This window comes from Orbicella franksi, chromosome 15 (assembly GCF_964199315.1).
Source record: "Orbicella franksi chromosome 15, jaOrbFran1.1, whole genome shotgun sequence".
NCBI lineage: Eukaryota > Metazoa > Cnidaria > Anthozoa > Scleractinia > Merulinidae > Orbicella > Orbicella franksi.
This window is the reverse complement of record NC_138159.1, coordinates 2857130-2871983: the sequence shown is the minus strand read 5'-3', so window position 1 is coordinate 2871983 and position 14854 is coordinate 2857130. Positions and strand designations below refer to the sequence as shown.

General features: G+C 39.4%; 2 long non-coding RNA genes across 3 annotated transcripts; both read right to left on the bottom strand.

Annotated features, from left to right (window-relative positions):
* Nucleotides 1-1662: 1662 nt before the first annotated feature.
* LOC145469875 (uncharacterized) lies at nt 1663-4406 on the bottom strand. Of its 2 annotated transcripts, XR_014042388.1 has the most exons (3): nt 3172-4406; nt 2761-2947; nt 1663-2294 (listed from the first exon to the last, which is right to left on the bottom strand). It is a non-coding gene; the product is annotated as an uncharacterized LOC145469875 (long non-coding RNA). The 2 variants fall into 2 exon arrangements; XR_014042389.1 differs by having other exon boundaries at nt 2751-4406.
* Nucleotides 4407-5539: 1133 nt separating this feature from the next.
* On the bottom strand, nt 5540-8472 carry LOC145469877 (uncharacterized). Its single transcript, XR_014042394.1, has 2 exons — nt 8196-8472; nt 5540-6154 (listed from the first exon to the last, which is right to left on the bottom strand). It is a non-coding gene; the product is annotated as an uncharacterized LOC145469877 (long non-coding RNA).
* Between the last annotated feature and the right edge of the window lie 6382 nt (nt 8473-14854).

Below are 14854 nucleotides of genomic sequence, written 5' to 3'. Positions count from 1 at the left end.
GCAGTTCTGTTCTCTTCAATGGTTCTGGGGGCAACGGTGTACCAACAAGCTGGCAACCATGACATGTTCTGCACCTCTGTTCTGCTTGACGATCTCTTCAATGGTTCTGGGGGCGACGGTTTACCAACAAGCTGGCAACCATGACATGTTCTGCACCTCTGTTCTGCTTGGCGGTCTATACCGGGCCACCATACCTTGGTACGGAGTCTTTGCTTGGTCTTAACGATCCCTTGATGGCCTTCATGTGCCAGGTCCAGTACTTGCTTGCGAAGTTTCTTCGGAAGGACTAATCTAGTTCCTCTCAACACTAACTATCCTAGCACAGTTAACTCGTTTCTCACAGCTTTAAAAGCTGGCTCACCGACAATCCAATCATTGGTCTGAACACACTTCCTTAACACTGCAATTTCTTCATCTTCAGCAGATGCTTCTTCAATTGCTTGGATAGGTATGGCTCTGGGGGCTGCATTCTCTGCAACATACCGAATGTATTCTTCTACCACATCCTTGCTTTCATTTGGGACTTCTTGGGTTAGGCGAGACAAAGCATCAGCTATGTTCTGTGGGCCTGGACGATACATCACTGTAAACTCATATGGTTAAAGTTGTAAGACCCATCTTTCAATTCTCGCAGAGGGCTGAGATTTACTTGAATAGATCACTTCAAGTGGTTTACGATCAGTTTCCAACTCAAAATGTTTTCCATATAGATAAACATGGAACCTTTCACAGGCCCAGACTAGAGCCAGAACTTCTCTTTCTGTTTGAGAATATCTTCTTTCAACTGCTGTTAGACTTCTGCTTGCGTACTGAGTAGACTGGTCTCCAATTGCCATTTCGTTCTTGAACAAGAACAGCGCCCAGTCCGACCGGACTTGACGGCAATGACTCTTGTTTTGGCATCCTTGTAGTAGTAAGCTAATGTTTCAGCACTTGCTAGTGTTTCCTTCAAAGCTTTGAACGCTTCTTGTTGCTTCTCACCCCATTTGAATGGTACACCTTTTCGTGTCAGTTGTTGAAGTGGTTCTGCAGCTGTAGCCAGATTTGAAATGAATTTTGCACTGAAATTCACAAGTCCCATAAAACTTCTCACTTCTGCTACAGACCCAGGTTCTCTGGCGTTGACTACTGCTTCAACTTTGGATTCTGTTGGTAAAATACCCCGCGTAGACAATAGGTTTCCCATGAATTCTAACTGGGGCATCTTGAACTTGCACATCTCACCATTTAAGGTCAAACCTCTTTGTTCAGTCCGGAATATCCCGATATATTAGGACGGCTGCGATGTCACGAAACTCACGTTTCAACCAATGAGAATGCGTGTTTTGGTTGGAGTGTTGTGTTTCACAACAAACCAAGAGATTCAAGATGGCGGACAAAGAGAGTCGCGAATACTTTCCAATGCCATGAATGCGGGCCTTCAGGAGGTATATATTTATCTCGAATTGAGTTAAATACTGTCCAAATTATAGAATAAAAGGAAGGTTTGTGTGCGCGTTCCATGTCACAGACAATTCTGCCCAGATAACGATTATCCTCGGACCGAAGGAAGCACTACGGAACGCAATTCGGGGTAAGTATGACGAGCTGCTGTTATCATTCTTTGGAAAGAGACCGTACAATTGGTAAGCACCTTTACTCTGCATTTTTCTAAGCACGGAAATGATCGATATGAGAATTGAGGCTTTCCTCTTATCTAATGATTATCGGGCCGAAATCGACAGCACGCGTGTGTTATATGCCAGCAAAGATAAATTGTTAATCTCCAAAATGTTATACATTTTGGCTAAATCGAGGAAATGAAATCATTATTAAAACAGAATTTTCAATAACGCATGCGAGTGAGAAATTCTTCTTCTTTTATACAAAATAAACTAAGCTAGAAAAATGAAGCCAAAATTTTAGTGTTGTCAGATGCACAGATAGTCAAAAATTCTGTTAATATATTCTTTGTAAATCTGAAATTTCTCCATTTTGGTATTTATTTCAAATACTTCTTGTATCTACTTGTTGCTGTGCCAAAAGATATCATGTCTGATTTCCCACATTTGAATTATGAAAGCTTACATATAATTGCTGACTTTAACAAATTATTTACCCAAAAATATCAAAATATAATTCCTGGACAGGTTGACAAGGGAGCATTGACAATTCATCCACATGTCCCAAGGTTTTATTACATATTTATTTAAAGTATACAAAACAAATTCAGTCTTGAAAGTGAAATCCATTTCATTTTATTCACTCTTTAGGTACTCTCAACCTTGAATTTGCCTCTTGGCAGAATGCAGGACCTGAAACAAATCACAAGCGCTTAGAAGATTATTACAATGCTTACAGATGTCGATATTATGACAAATGTATTTTTCGTTTTAAAATATGAATTTATTTTCAATGTAGTTACCACATTAGTCTCACTAAATAAGAGAGTGCCTTCAAGTGGTCTGATGACTCAAATGTTTTCTACTTTTTATTAAATATTCTTAATTAAACTGATATGTTTCCTGTTCACAACCAATTAATGTTTTGCATTAGTTTCACAATTAGTAACGTTCAACACTCGACACTACATTCTAAACTCTTGTACTTTTTCAGTCTTTGCTTTCATAATAATTATTTTGCAAAACTATTACTTTCTGGTACATTCAAGCTTCATGGAGAGGTGAAAAGAATCATCATCTACTAGGAACAGTTGCAGTGTGTATAGTTTGTAAAAAATGCCAAAAAAGAGTACAATGCCCCCTACAAACCTTAACTTACATGTTTGCATGGCCCTGTGAATCCACCAATACAGAGACCTCCCGGCCAAATTTGTTTAATTTCGTCCGCGTACTTAGCGACGTCTCCTTTCCTCTCTTTTCCCTTTTTTTCCCCACAAATTCGGCAAAGTGCCTCGAGCAGTCGAGTATGCTCTTCCATGTACTTAAGAGAGAAAACTTGAAAACAACTGTCATAAAAATGAAGGAACAATGCATCAAACCTTATAACAACAGCGGTTCTAGTACACTTCTAAGGCCACAAATTCAAAGAGAGGTTACAAAATATTGGCGTTGTTTACAACCGTGGAATTTGGCATGATGAAACTTTAACAACACTAGAACCAGTAAAAAATATGCACAGCTCAATTAAAAATACGCAAATACTAGAAAATAACGCGTACTCTTTACTAACCTTAATATTTGACCACAAAATCGCGTGTACATCGTCGCTTGACACCAAAAAGACTCAATAATTAGAAGACAGTTCACGTTCTCCCACTACCAAAATGGCCGCTTATTCTCCTTCTCAACGTTTGGTCGCAAAAAGTCCCGTTTAATGCTGGTTAGAGTCTATGTGAGACCGGAAACAACATATTTTCTTTGTCCGCATGAAAGGTCCGCTATTTTCCCTGCTAACAATAGCTTCATGACGTCATGGCCGTCCTAATATATTGGGATATTCCGGACTGTTGTTGCAATCTTTCTAACAGCTTCTCGAGCCTCTCATCATGTTGCTGGTCATCTTTAGCATGAAGAATGATATCATCAGATATGTTACGTATTCCTTCACATCCATGTAGAGCTTGCTGGATAGCATGCTGATAGATCTCGGGAGCAGAGGCAGGAGTACCCAACGACACTTTAACTGGAAATTTAATATGTGACTTCCCAAGCACTGATTCTGTGCTCCCACGTCAATTACCATTAATAAGCAACTTTCCAGGGAAAAAAAATATCCGCTCTTCACTGCTAGCAAGATCGACTTTATTTCATAAACTCCCAGCCAGACATAATGAAAAGTTTGAATACCGAGCTAGAAAAATGGCAATTAGCCAAGTAGCCAGCCAGCAGTAAAGGGTAACATTTTAAATGCCAGCAAGGCAATTATAGGCGAAAAAATGTTCTGGCCAGCGTTTTGACCTAGATTAAAAACAAACGCATTGTTTAGGACCTTTATTCAACAGCCTATTGTCTGTTGACTATTATTAGAGATAAATTAGGAATATGTGGTTATTTTTGCCGCTATGAGCAAAATCTACACTTTGATTATCTTATCCCTTAAAAAGCAATACAACTTACCATTTATGTCTTAAGCGGATCGAACAAGGAGTCTCCCAGCACGTTGTTTTCCGATACTTCAGATGCCTTCCAGGTTCAGCATGCGTGTGACAGTTTGGCACTTTACGTTCTGACATCTAAAACGATTCACACTTATGTTTAAAATAAGATCCCTCTAATCTTTCTAGACATTCAGATCAAACTTGCTTTCACCAAAGAAATGTTTGTTGCAAAATTACTTTTATATAATGCTGTAAGGGAAATGAACAAAAAATAATATTGAAGTCCTTTACTACTACATATCGGCCTTACTTCTACATTGCTAGCCCAATAATGATTGTAATTTCAACAACAGCAACACACTTTATATGTTTACTCTGATTTAGTAGTTTACAATTATTTCTAATGATTTTTTTTGAAAAATAAAGGGTTATGCCAGCTCCTTAAAACAACCAAAGGGAGCTGGTTTAGTGCTGATTAGTAACACCATGTCTACCTCAAAAGCATTGAAAAACGTGTTTTTCTTTTTCTTTGGACAACTGTCTTCTCTGAGCTTCCCACTCTGGGATTGCGAGATAAAAGTTTATAAACCACATTAGAATCTTTATCATAAAATGAGTAAAAAAAATCTTGATAATAGATACCTTGAATGTTGATGATCCATCTTAGTCCATGTCACTGATCCATGCCTTACCCAAGACTGCAAAGCACTGTCAACACAACTTTCACAAAATTAATTTAACTTGAAAGCTAAACAACCAAAGACACTCACATTCCTAGAGGTAGTCTACCGTAAAAATTTCATAAATACCCATTGAAGGGATGTTTAAAGCCGTTCACCGTAAAAGTTTCACAGCAAAGACCCCAGCATTGTTAGGATGTTACAGGCCGTTCACCGTAAAAGTTTCACACAGTTAAGTGCAAAGTTTCGCAGCAAAGACCCCGGCATTGTTGGGATGTTACAGGCCGTTCACCGTAAAAGTTTCACACAGTTAAGTGCAAACATTCGCAGCAAAGACCCCGGCATTGTTGGGATGTTACAGGCCGTTCACCGTAAAAGTTTCACACAGTTAAGTGCAAACATTCGCAGCAAAGACCCCGGCATTGTTGGGATGTTACAGGCCGTTCACCGTAAAAGTTTCACACAGTAAAGTGCAAAGTTTCGCAGCAAAGACCCCGGCATTGTTGCGATGTTACAGGCCGTTCACCGTAAAAGTTTTACACAGTTAAGTGCAAAGTTTCGCAGCAAAGACCCCGGCATTGTTGGGATGTTATAGGCCGTTCACCGTAAAAGTTTCACACAGTTAAGTGCAAACATTCGCAGCAAAGACCCCGGCATTGTTGGGATGTTACAGGCCGTTCACCGTAAAAGTTTCACACAGTTAAATGCAAACATTCGCAGCAAAGACCCCGGCATTGTTGGGATGTTTCTTTTTTTGGTGAAAAATTATTTATTATTTTTTTTTATTAATTATCTATTTTTTACAGCACGCATACTTACATTATTAATTACAAAAAACTACGTATAAAACTACAACAATACAGCTACTTACGCTAATTACAACTTGCTCTAATTACAATGCTTGACGGAACAACAGTATTATTTAAACCGCTTACGTTACACTACTTTTTAATCGCGGACAATTACTACAAACTTTTACTACGGTTACTAGAACTAGTGATTAAAAAAAGACAAAAAAGGATGTTACAGGCCGTTCACCGTAAAAGTTTCACACAGTTAAGTGCAAACATTCGCAGCAAAGACCCCGGCATTGTTGGGATGTTACAGGCCGTTCACCGTAAAAGTTTCACACAGTTAAGTGCAAAGTTTCGCAGCAAAGACCCCGGCATTGTTAGAATGTTAAAGGCCGTTCACCGTAAAAGTATTGCTATTAACAGCATCAACCCTCGTTAACTCGTTAACAAAATGTATCAATCAGATCAATGTAATGTCATAAATATACACTGGACAATCAGCATAAAAGATTCACAAACTTAATCTCGTGATTTCATCAACAAATTTGCTCATCTTTTCTTGGGTACCAGTCCATGACATCGGGTAACGTTTGCAGCATCTTTAGCTGTGCTTCTTATAGTTCACGCAATTAATTTTACACCTGAAAAATGATATTTTTTAGAAAATGTAACATACTGCACAATCCCTCTTATACCGGCGTCCTCCCCACGTCCACACACACACACACACATGCATCCAAATACGCATACAGCCACGGACACATAATAATATACAAAATTGGTGATACTATCGGGCCCCTCACTGTAAGATCTAGATCAAGAACTATGTTCACAAAAATAGCTCATTCATGAGAGAATTCAATGAAATGTGTGTGCCATGTTTCGCGCTTTGCCTTAGCTACATGAACTGAACCGCGCAATAATTGTTCAACCACAAAATCACTGTCTGTGCCATCATAAAAAGAAGGAAAATAAGGTGAAATGTCTCCATTTCCGGTAACAACATAGGCATGCAAAATAACTTGTTCTCTAACAGAAACTGAACGTGCGGAAAACACGCGCGTTAGCAAATGGGAACGCATAAGAAATTAAATTACACATTATTGTCCTGGCGCTATCGATACCGAAAGAACGAAATCTGGAATGACATGACTGCCTTCTGGTCTTTTCTCACCTTTGACATGGCAAGCCTTTGTATTCCCTTTTTAAATCCCAAAGTACAGTACAATTAGCATTGAACTAGATCAATCAGGTGTGTTGGTCAACAGCTCTTTCAGGGCAAATTTTCGGCGATATCAAAAGGCAGCAATAGGTAATCAGCCTTCAGTTATACAAAGAACACGATCGCACTTCAGTAAAGAAACCGATGGAAACAATACTTTCTTACACCGGGAAAAGATAATCATTTCAATATCTCGTCAGTTTGTCCAAGACGCGGCAAATGTGTTTCAATAGCTCATGTTTTAACGTTCGACGCGTTAAAAAGGGTCTGCCTAATGTGCGAGCCAGCGAGCCATACGAGTCATGCGAGCCAGGGTGCGAGCCATGCGAGCCACGGTTTAAACATGAAAAAAAACATTAAATAAAGAGGGATACTACATACCAAAACATCTGATAAGAAATATATAAATAACGCTGTATTTTAATATATACATGATACGAGTTACACTTATAGCCACATGAAGCGACGGTTTTAATTTCTTAGATGATTCTAAAACGTAAATATATTTAAGTGCGTGACTGTATTTATTTTGTGTTATTTATTTATTTAGTTAGTTTTTTTAAGATCTTGAATATTATTTGTTGAAAGGAGTGCAAATTTCGAAGAAAACCACCATCGAACGTACGTGTTGGTAGTAAAACGATTTATCCCATTGGCATGATCAAGGTTCAGATAACATCAATACTGTATAGATTACATAACACTATCGAAGTCACGCCTTCTCTGTAGTCTTTAGAACGTAGTGGAGCTTTGTTGTTCTTTGTGTTCTTGTTATTGTTGCTGCAGCTCACAGCTTGTTCACAATTTCCCTACAATTTTAAAAATTACAGTAGAATTTTAGAGCCCCGATTTCTTTAAACCTTCTATTATTCGAAACAATCTTTTGGTCCCATTAGCAAAGACTAGCAGTAAGCAGTCGAAACGTCGCGATCTACATCTAAAGTGACTACATCGTGTGACAAACGATAATACATTTTATTATACTAATTTTTTATTTTATTTATTTTTTATTTTTCATTTTCCATGGCTCGCACCCTGGCTCGCATGACTCGCATGACTCGCATGACTCGCATGGCTCGCACTGTGACTCGCATGGCTCGCTGGCTCGCATATTAGTAAAACTCCGTTAAAAAGCGGTCATCATCGACTGCAGCACCGGGATCGGATTTTACTGGTCGTTAAAATTACAGAATTGAAATTACACTTGGAAGTAGGATCACTGTGGATGAATGCACTGACAATTTCGAAAACCCTTCCAAGTTCTGAGACATATTAGGCCTTTTCTTGCTTTCACTGTCTTCACTGAAGCTGCACTTTCCGTTGGGTTTGAAATACAATACAGTGGCGAAAACAGTTTGAAAACCTGCGCCGGCTTTTCCCGCACACATTGCTTAAACATTATCACTGAATATTAAATATATAGGCTGATTCAGCTAGTTCTACTCCAAAGTAGTTCTTACCTGAACCTTTGAATTTATGAGTGGAGTCCTCAGAGTTCTCTGGCTGCCAAACCCTCAAACAACTGGTCGGCAAAATCTGATCGCGCTTGAAACCGACCGTTGGACACAAAATTATACGGGAACAATGTTTTAGTTACAAAATATTACGAGGTTACCGCAGTCTCACCGGGCCTCAGGCAAAAATGTGAAAAGACTGCACGAACCAACAAACGTCATCACCAGATAACCAGTTGTCTCAAGGTAGAACATGAAAGCAGAACAGACGATGATTTTCCGCGACCGGATCAACAGTAGGCTCGATTACCAGCCGCTGTTCGGGAAAGGAGCCCGCGCTCCTCCCCCGAACGTGGACTTCACATTGTTACTTTCAACCAATAAGAAATCTGCCTGCCTGAATCGAGCAGGCTGCATAAATTAGCTTTCTCGCAGTAGCAAAAAAGTTGTGCGATATGAAGTGCGATCGCATTAGTGGGACATTTAACTAAATACCGTCAACTGATGAAATCTTGCCTGATCTAAAGCATAGTGGCATATACAGCCCGCAAAATAGTCAACAGCCTCATGCGTTAGAATCTATATTTGAATCATGTGGTGCCAGAATGTCAGATAACGAACAAAGTCAACGAAGAGAGGGATAAACGCAAACATCGATCTCAAGAAACAAAACACTCAGTCGAATTGATGTGCACGGCAGTCTTCTTGAGGGGAAGCGACACCAGTCTCTGGCGAAGCCAGACAAAATTAATTTTTTAAATGAGACTAGCAAAACATACGTGCAAGTGAAATGTCCTTTAATTTTACGGGATCACTTACACAACGTATTTTTATATAAAAGTGTGTCCGCTGAATACCCCCACACTCCGCCCGTTTCTGAGCGGCGGCCATTAGATGGGTGATTACTCTCACCGGGTGTTGTCTTTTGGCGAATTTTAACTTGTTTTTGAGATTCGGAGGGAGTCTTAGTCCTCAGGTCTTAGTGTTTTTTAGACACTCGCTGCTGTAACTATTGTTGACGCGCCATTTATTATAAGGTGGGTAAACATTTGCTTTCTGTATATGCGCGAAATTCTTGGATGAATAAGGAACAATCAATCTATCATACAACAATCATACAATGTTCCAGTTCTCGAACAGAACATTCTGCGATTACATATTTAAATTATGCCACATTGAAATTCGTTTGATCAGCTGAAAATCCCGACAATTTCTGCGGAAAATGAATTCTGGTAAACATTGTGCGTGTCGCGACGCGCAGTTGCAACTGTCGGAACAAAATTTACACTTGATTGATTTCATTACTTTCAACTCCCGTCTACTGCTAAAATCAGCATATTTATATCAACAACCGAAGTTTTACGGACAGATATAAAATAATGACAAAGCCCGGTATTTTCCTGTGTATTTATGGTTAGCAAGTTGAGGTCCTCTCGACTGATAAACTATGATTTACCGTAAACAAACTCCGTGCAACCAGCGACCGATTCTAATATTTCCGCTGAGGAATAAAAGTAGACAACATTTCTATAGCCGTTCCTTCGTTCAGGCTTACTCTTATGACTTTAGAGTACTTTTCCGAACAATTTCCACTGGATACAGGCCGAATTTTTCATGAAGGGGGGCGGGGGGCGGGGGGGGGGGGGGAAGGGGGTGGAGGTGGAACGTCTGCGTAAGAGCTAAGGCTAACTAATCTATTTGTCTCCGCTGGAACTAATCAACAAATCCCAGGACAATTGTAGTTAATGAAATAAAGCTGTTCCCACAGTAAACATCCCCAAGCCAACGTGATTCAAAAGTTGTGTTCAGGAACATTAATTGTCCCAGTTATGTAGCAGGTCATCTGGCATCCCGACGAAACAGGCCACGTTATTGTTGATTGCACGGTCCAGAATCACAACCAAAAACTAAACCGTCTCGTGTGCACTTACTTTTCAATGATGTCATTTGTTTTCGCCCCTGCTGCAAACAACAAGCCTAACCTGAAAAATGTGTTACATGGGATTTTGCCAAGGTAACAAAAATGGCACATGGAGGAAAAACATTTTTCCTTTTCAGTTACATATTAATGACAAACAGTGAAATGTGATTTGCTCGTAATACCTTAGACATCCAAACACCAATGCAGCTGACCACATTAAACGGCAAGGGCGCAGCATGTGATCTTTTTGATGTATCCATGGGTATTAACTACAGGAAATTTACCTCCGGAAATATTGGTCATACTTCACTGGTAAAAGGGTCATTTACCATGGTAAAGAGTTCTGTGTAACTAATCCCTAAGGGAGCAAATTTCCTGGAAATGAAAGTCCAAATATGTTTCTCCTATAACCGTTTTTTCATCTGCAGCCTGGGATCTTATAATCAGGACTCTACGGTATCTTTACTTGACTTTCATGACTACAACACCGCAAAATATATAAATATTCACTGTAAAGCTACAATTTCTCTGACTTATCCATAGAGCATCAACTTTTATTTGACTGAAATCCCACACAAGTTCGCATTGCAGACCTACTTTTTATTGTGTAGCCTGGGGCAACAATAAACAATAGCTGTTATCAATAATGGCTTGATATTAAGCTGTTCAGGGCTTTTGGTAAGTAGAGGTGACGTGAAAAAGTGGGCAGGCCAAAAAAGAGCCAGCAGGGGTTGGGTGGTGGTTGAGGGGGGGGGGGGGGGAATAGAAAAAGCCCCCGCTTGAGCTTTGCACAGGCTCTTTTTTTGTGTTGTCCCTAGTTACTGACCAAAAGCCTGGAGCAGACTAGCTCAATCATATCTATTTTGCGAACAGGGGCTTGTGTTCAGTTAAATGAAAAACCCAAAATGTGAATTTGTGACAGTTACATTGGACACCTTAGGAACTCTTGTATGTATTTGCAGTAAACAATGATCTGAACCAGGGTTAGGACTATACCTCATGTAAAAAGAACCAAATGTCCAGTTTGGTTTGGGTCCTTTATGTGTTAGGTCTTCCCATTGAAACAGTCAGTTGCAGTCTACTGCAAAACTTAAAGATACCTCCCTAAGATAGCAATCAAACACTTACAGGTATGGTCGTAGCTAGTAGCAGGCAAACCAAGGCACTCACCTCAGTCATGTTTTTTCGGTTTTGTTGTTCTTAGACATCATAAACACTCTAAACACCTAGGAAGAGAACTTAACCATGGACATTGCATTGGTCGTAATGTTTGGACATTGCGTCAGTCACACTGTTTTCATGGACATTGCGTCAGTCACAATGTTTTCATAGACATTGCATCAGTCACAATGTTTTCATGAACATTGCGTCAGTCACAATGTTTTCATGGACATTGCGTCAGTCAGAATTTTTACTGGCTATCTGTCCCTGGTAGGTAGACAAATTTAGAATACATGTAGTAATACATGTATATTTGTTTTTGTGACATTTTGAAGCATTTTAGTGGACACTTAGGGACCGTTCATTTTTTATAAGGTAGAGGGGGCTGGTGGGATTTGGGGGGGGGCCATGCCAAAAAAAATGGCTTTCGAGGGGGGGCTATCCCAAAAAAATAAGGGAAAAAGGGGGGGTCACGTGAAATATTTTAGTAAAACTTTAAAATGGCATAATGTTTGAATATCAAAAAAATTGCTATAGAATAAACATAGAGGGCAGGATACAAATTTATTACAAACTTTCCTTCTGCTTTAAAAAAACGTTTGGCGACAAAAAGCATTTGTAGCTACTGAAAAGAAGTATTTAACACTGTTATTTTCGAATGCAACTTTCACTGGCACTCATCTTCATCTTCGCTGTCATCGAGTTCTTCGTCGCCGCTTGTGCTGCTATGGAAGTCTGTTTCACCAATGCTGCAAGAAGCGGCAATGCTTTCCGTCAGAGTGTACTCTTCAGGGTACATGAAGGTGTAAACATAATCTCTGACTTCCTGCTCAAGGTTTGTGGTGAAATAATTCCCTTCCAAGAGCTGTGCAATGTATGGCCCATCTCTTCTAAATAACGACGTGGCAGCATCCTCAACTTTAATACACTCTTCCGGGACGGCCGTTCTAGGAGGGTACACAAGGCATTGTGGAAGATCATTTCCTAGCAGGTTTCCAACACAGATTCCATAAACTCGTTGGACGTTGTTTTCAGTCCGCTTCCTCTTTCTTTCATTTGACTTTCTGCGGTTTTCTTTTTTCCTTCTCCTTTTGTTGATGTGCTGTTTGAGTGTGCCCTTGAATATGCTGTTATAATTGCTCTTCTTATTTTCTAGTGCTTCCATGTCCTGCGTGACCTTTGTCAACTTAGCTTCTATACATTTGATCTGTTTTACATTAAAACTGTGGGCAAATTCTTCGCCCTGCTTTAAAGCAAGCCCATTGGACTGAAAGAGTGTGGAATCGTGTTCCTTTACATCTTTCAATATGACATTCAACTTTTCCACAATTGCTCTGAGCTCTTTGATGGAAAAGTTCAGTTTTCTTCCATCACTGGGCTTCAACTGGTACCCTGGCACGGAAAACTCACCCGCCCTTTCTGAACAGCCATCCGCACTTAGAAAGATTGCTTCTTTTGCTTGTAAGATGTCAAACTGCCTGGATCGTTCAGCTGTATACCTTTTCATAAACGACTCGTCGCTTTCGCCATTATTGCGCATTTTGGAATTTTGCGCATTTAAAAAGCAGCAAGAGTTAGAAAGTAAAGGCAATTGTAAGACATTCATGCTTGCAGCAGAAGAGGCCTCTCAGAGCTGGCCAGCCAACACTGAGAAATGCCAGGACATTGACACAAAATGACAACAGGGCAAGTGCTGACAGCAGTGAAACGGATGAAAGTGACAATGATGAGTATGACAGTGATGCCATTGACTCTGGGGGAGAAGATGACTCAAATGACGTCATTCTTGCATTCATCAATTCAGATGAGGAAGATGCCAATGAGAGGCCAAATGCCACACGCTCAGGGCGAGCCATAACTAGGAGATCCGAAATTGACTTCTCTTTCTTTTGATTTGTTTTTTAACAACAGCTCTCTGTCGTATAGGGATTGTAAATATTGTCTTCATAGTGAGCACAATAGCGTGAAGTAGGGCGATAATAGAGAAATATTAAAAAAGTTGAAATCTAAATATTGTTTGTTCAATTTTTTTTTTTTGGGGGGGGGGTCATCCCAAAAAATGAAAGCTATAAAGGGGGGGCCATGTGAAAAAATTGGTAAGCTGAGGGGGGGTCATGCGATTTTTAAATGGTGCTTCCCAAATCCCACCAGACCCCCCTCCCTCATAAAAAATGAACGGTCCCTTATGTCAAAATTGTGCAATGGTAATATTAATAGATAACGAGAATGCCTTAAGTTCATTTGATAAACAGACACATCAAGTGTTGTAAGAATAACATGATTAAAGCTATTGCTCAGTTTTGAATCACATTGCTCAGAAAATTCTCCCTCTCTGATTGACTATCATTGGAAGGTATTTAATGTGGAATTGGACTTACCTGCAAAAGTTACTGAGCTGAAAGATCTGTGGACTTAGATTTAATTCTGTCAATTGAAAGAAATTTTTATATTACCCTATTGTTTGTTAAACGTTCCAATAAAAAAAATTAATTCTATATTTCCTCGTTTGTATTGGTTTCTTTTTCGCCACATCAGTTGATGGTTTTGTGTTCTGCGGTTTCTTGAAGATCAATTTTCTCCAACTGCAGTAAACATCCACATATAAGAACAAAATGGATTAAGAACATCAGGCTGAAATTTAGCCCATAAAGCACCATATATACAAGAACCAGTTCAACCTGATAAATAAATATGCTCTTATATAATAAGGGAGAGGGTGTTGGAATAAGAAAAAATGTTGAAACTAATGTTACATTTCTGACCATTTCCACTCTTCATGTTGACTAGTTTGCTACCTGACAGATTTTTTTTTTATTTATTGATTGATTTACTGATTTGGTTTCTTACTTACTTATTTATTTAAAATAAATGTGCTAACTAAACCTGTAATAACATGTTATGTGTAGTATTTCTAAGAACATCTTCAGGCTGATTTCTCATTAAGCATCCGATAAATAAGATCGAACTAGATCAGCCTGAACTCCAAAACCATGTGTTCTTATATGCAGGTGTTTACTGTATCCCTAGAACTTAACACCTCATTGCTGTTGAGAATAAGGAAAATCATTTTGTAGGGAACTATAAACATTTATTATATGGCTTTGGCTTGTAGCCGATATAACGTGCGCTCTAATTGGCAAAGAGCGAGATCTGAGCGGTCATTATTTAGCTCTTATTAACCGAGCAGGAGGTCTGTATGGGAGAATCTTGACCGAGGTCGTGAGTACAGACCGAACACAGTGAGGTCTGTACACACGACCGAGGTCAAGATTCTCCTATACAGACCGACTTAGCTCGGTTAATAAGATGTTTATTATATGGCAAAGAAAGAAACTTTAATTCATTTAATGTAACTGGTTTGCTGACATTTTGCTTGAAAACGGAGATGAGCTTAACTTCAACCTGCCGAAATTTGCTCGTCCTCTTTACTTTTTTTTTTTTGTCATCAAGCTTTTTGGCACTTCCATAAATGATTGAGAAGAAAATGAAAGAAAACGGTGAACATTTTTGCATTTCAGTTTGCTACTTTTTCAACGCAAAATGAAACCGGTGTAGATGCCGGTCTAGATGGGAAAATCTAGAC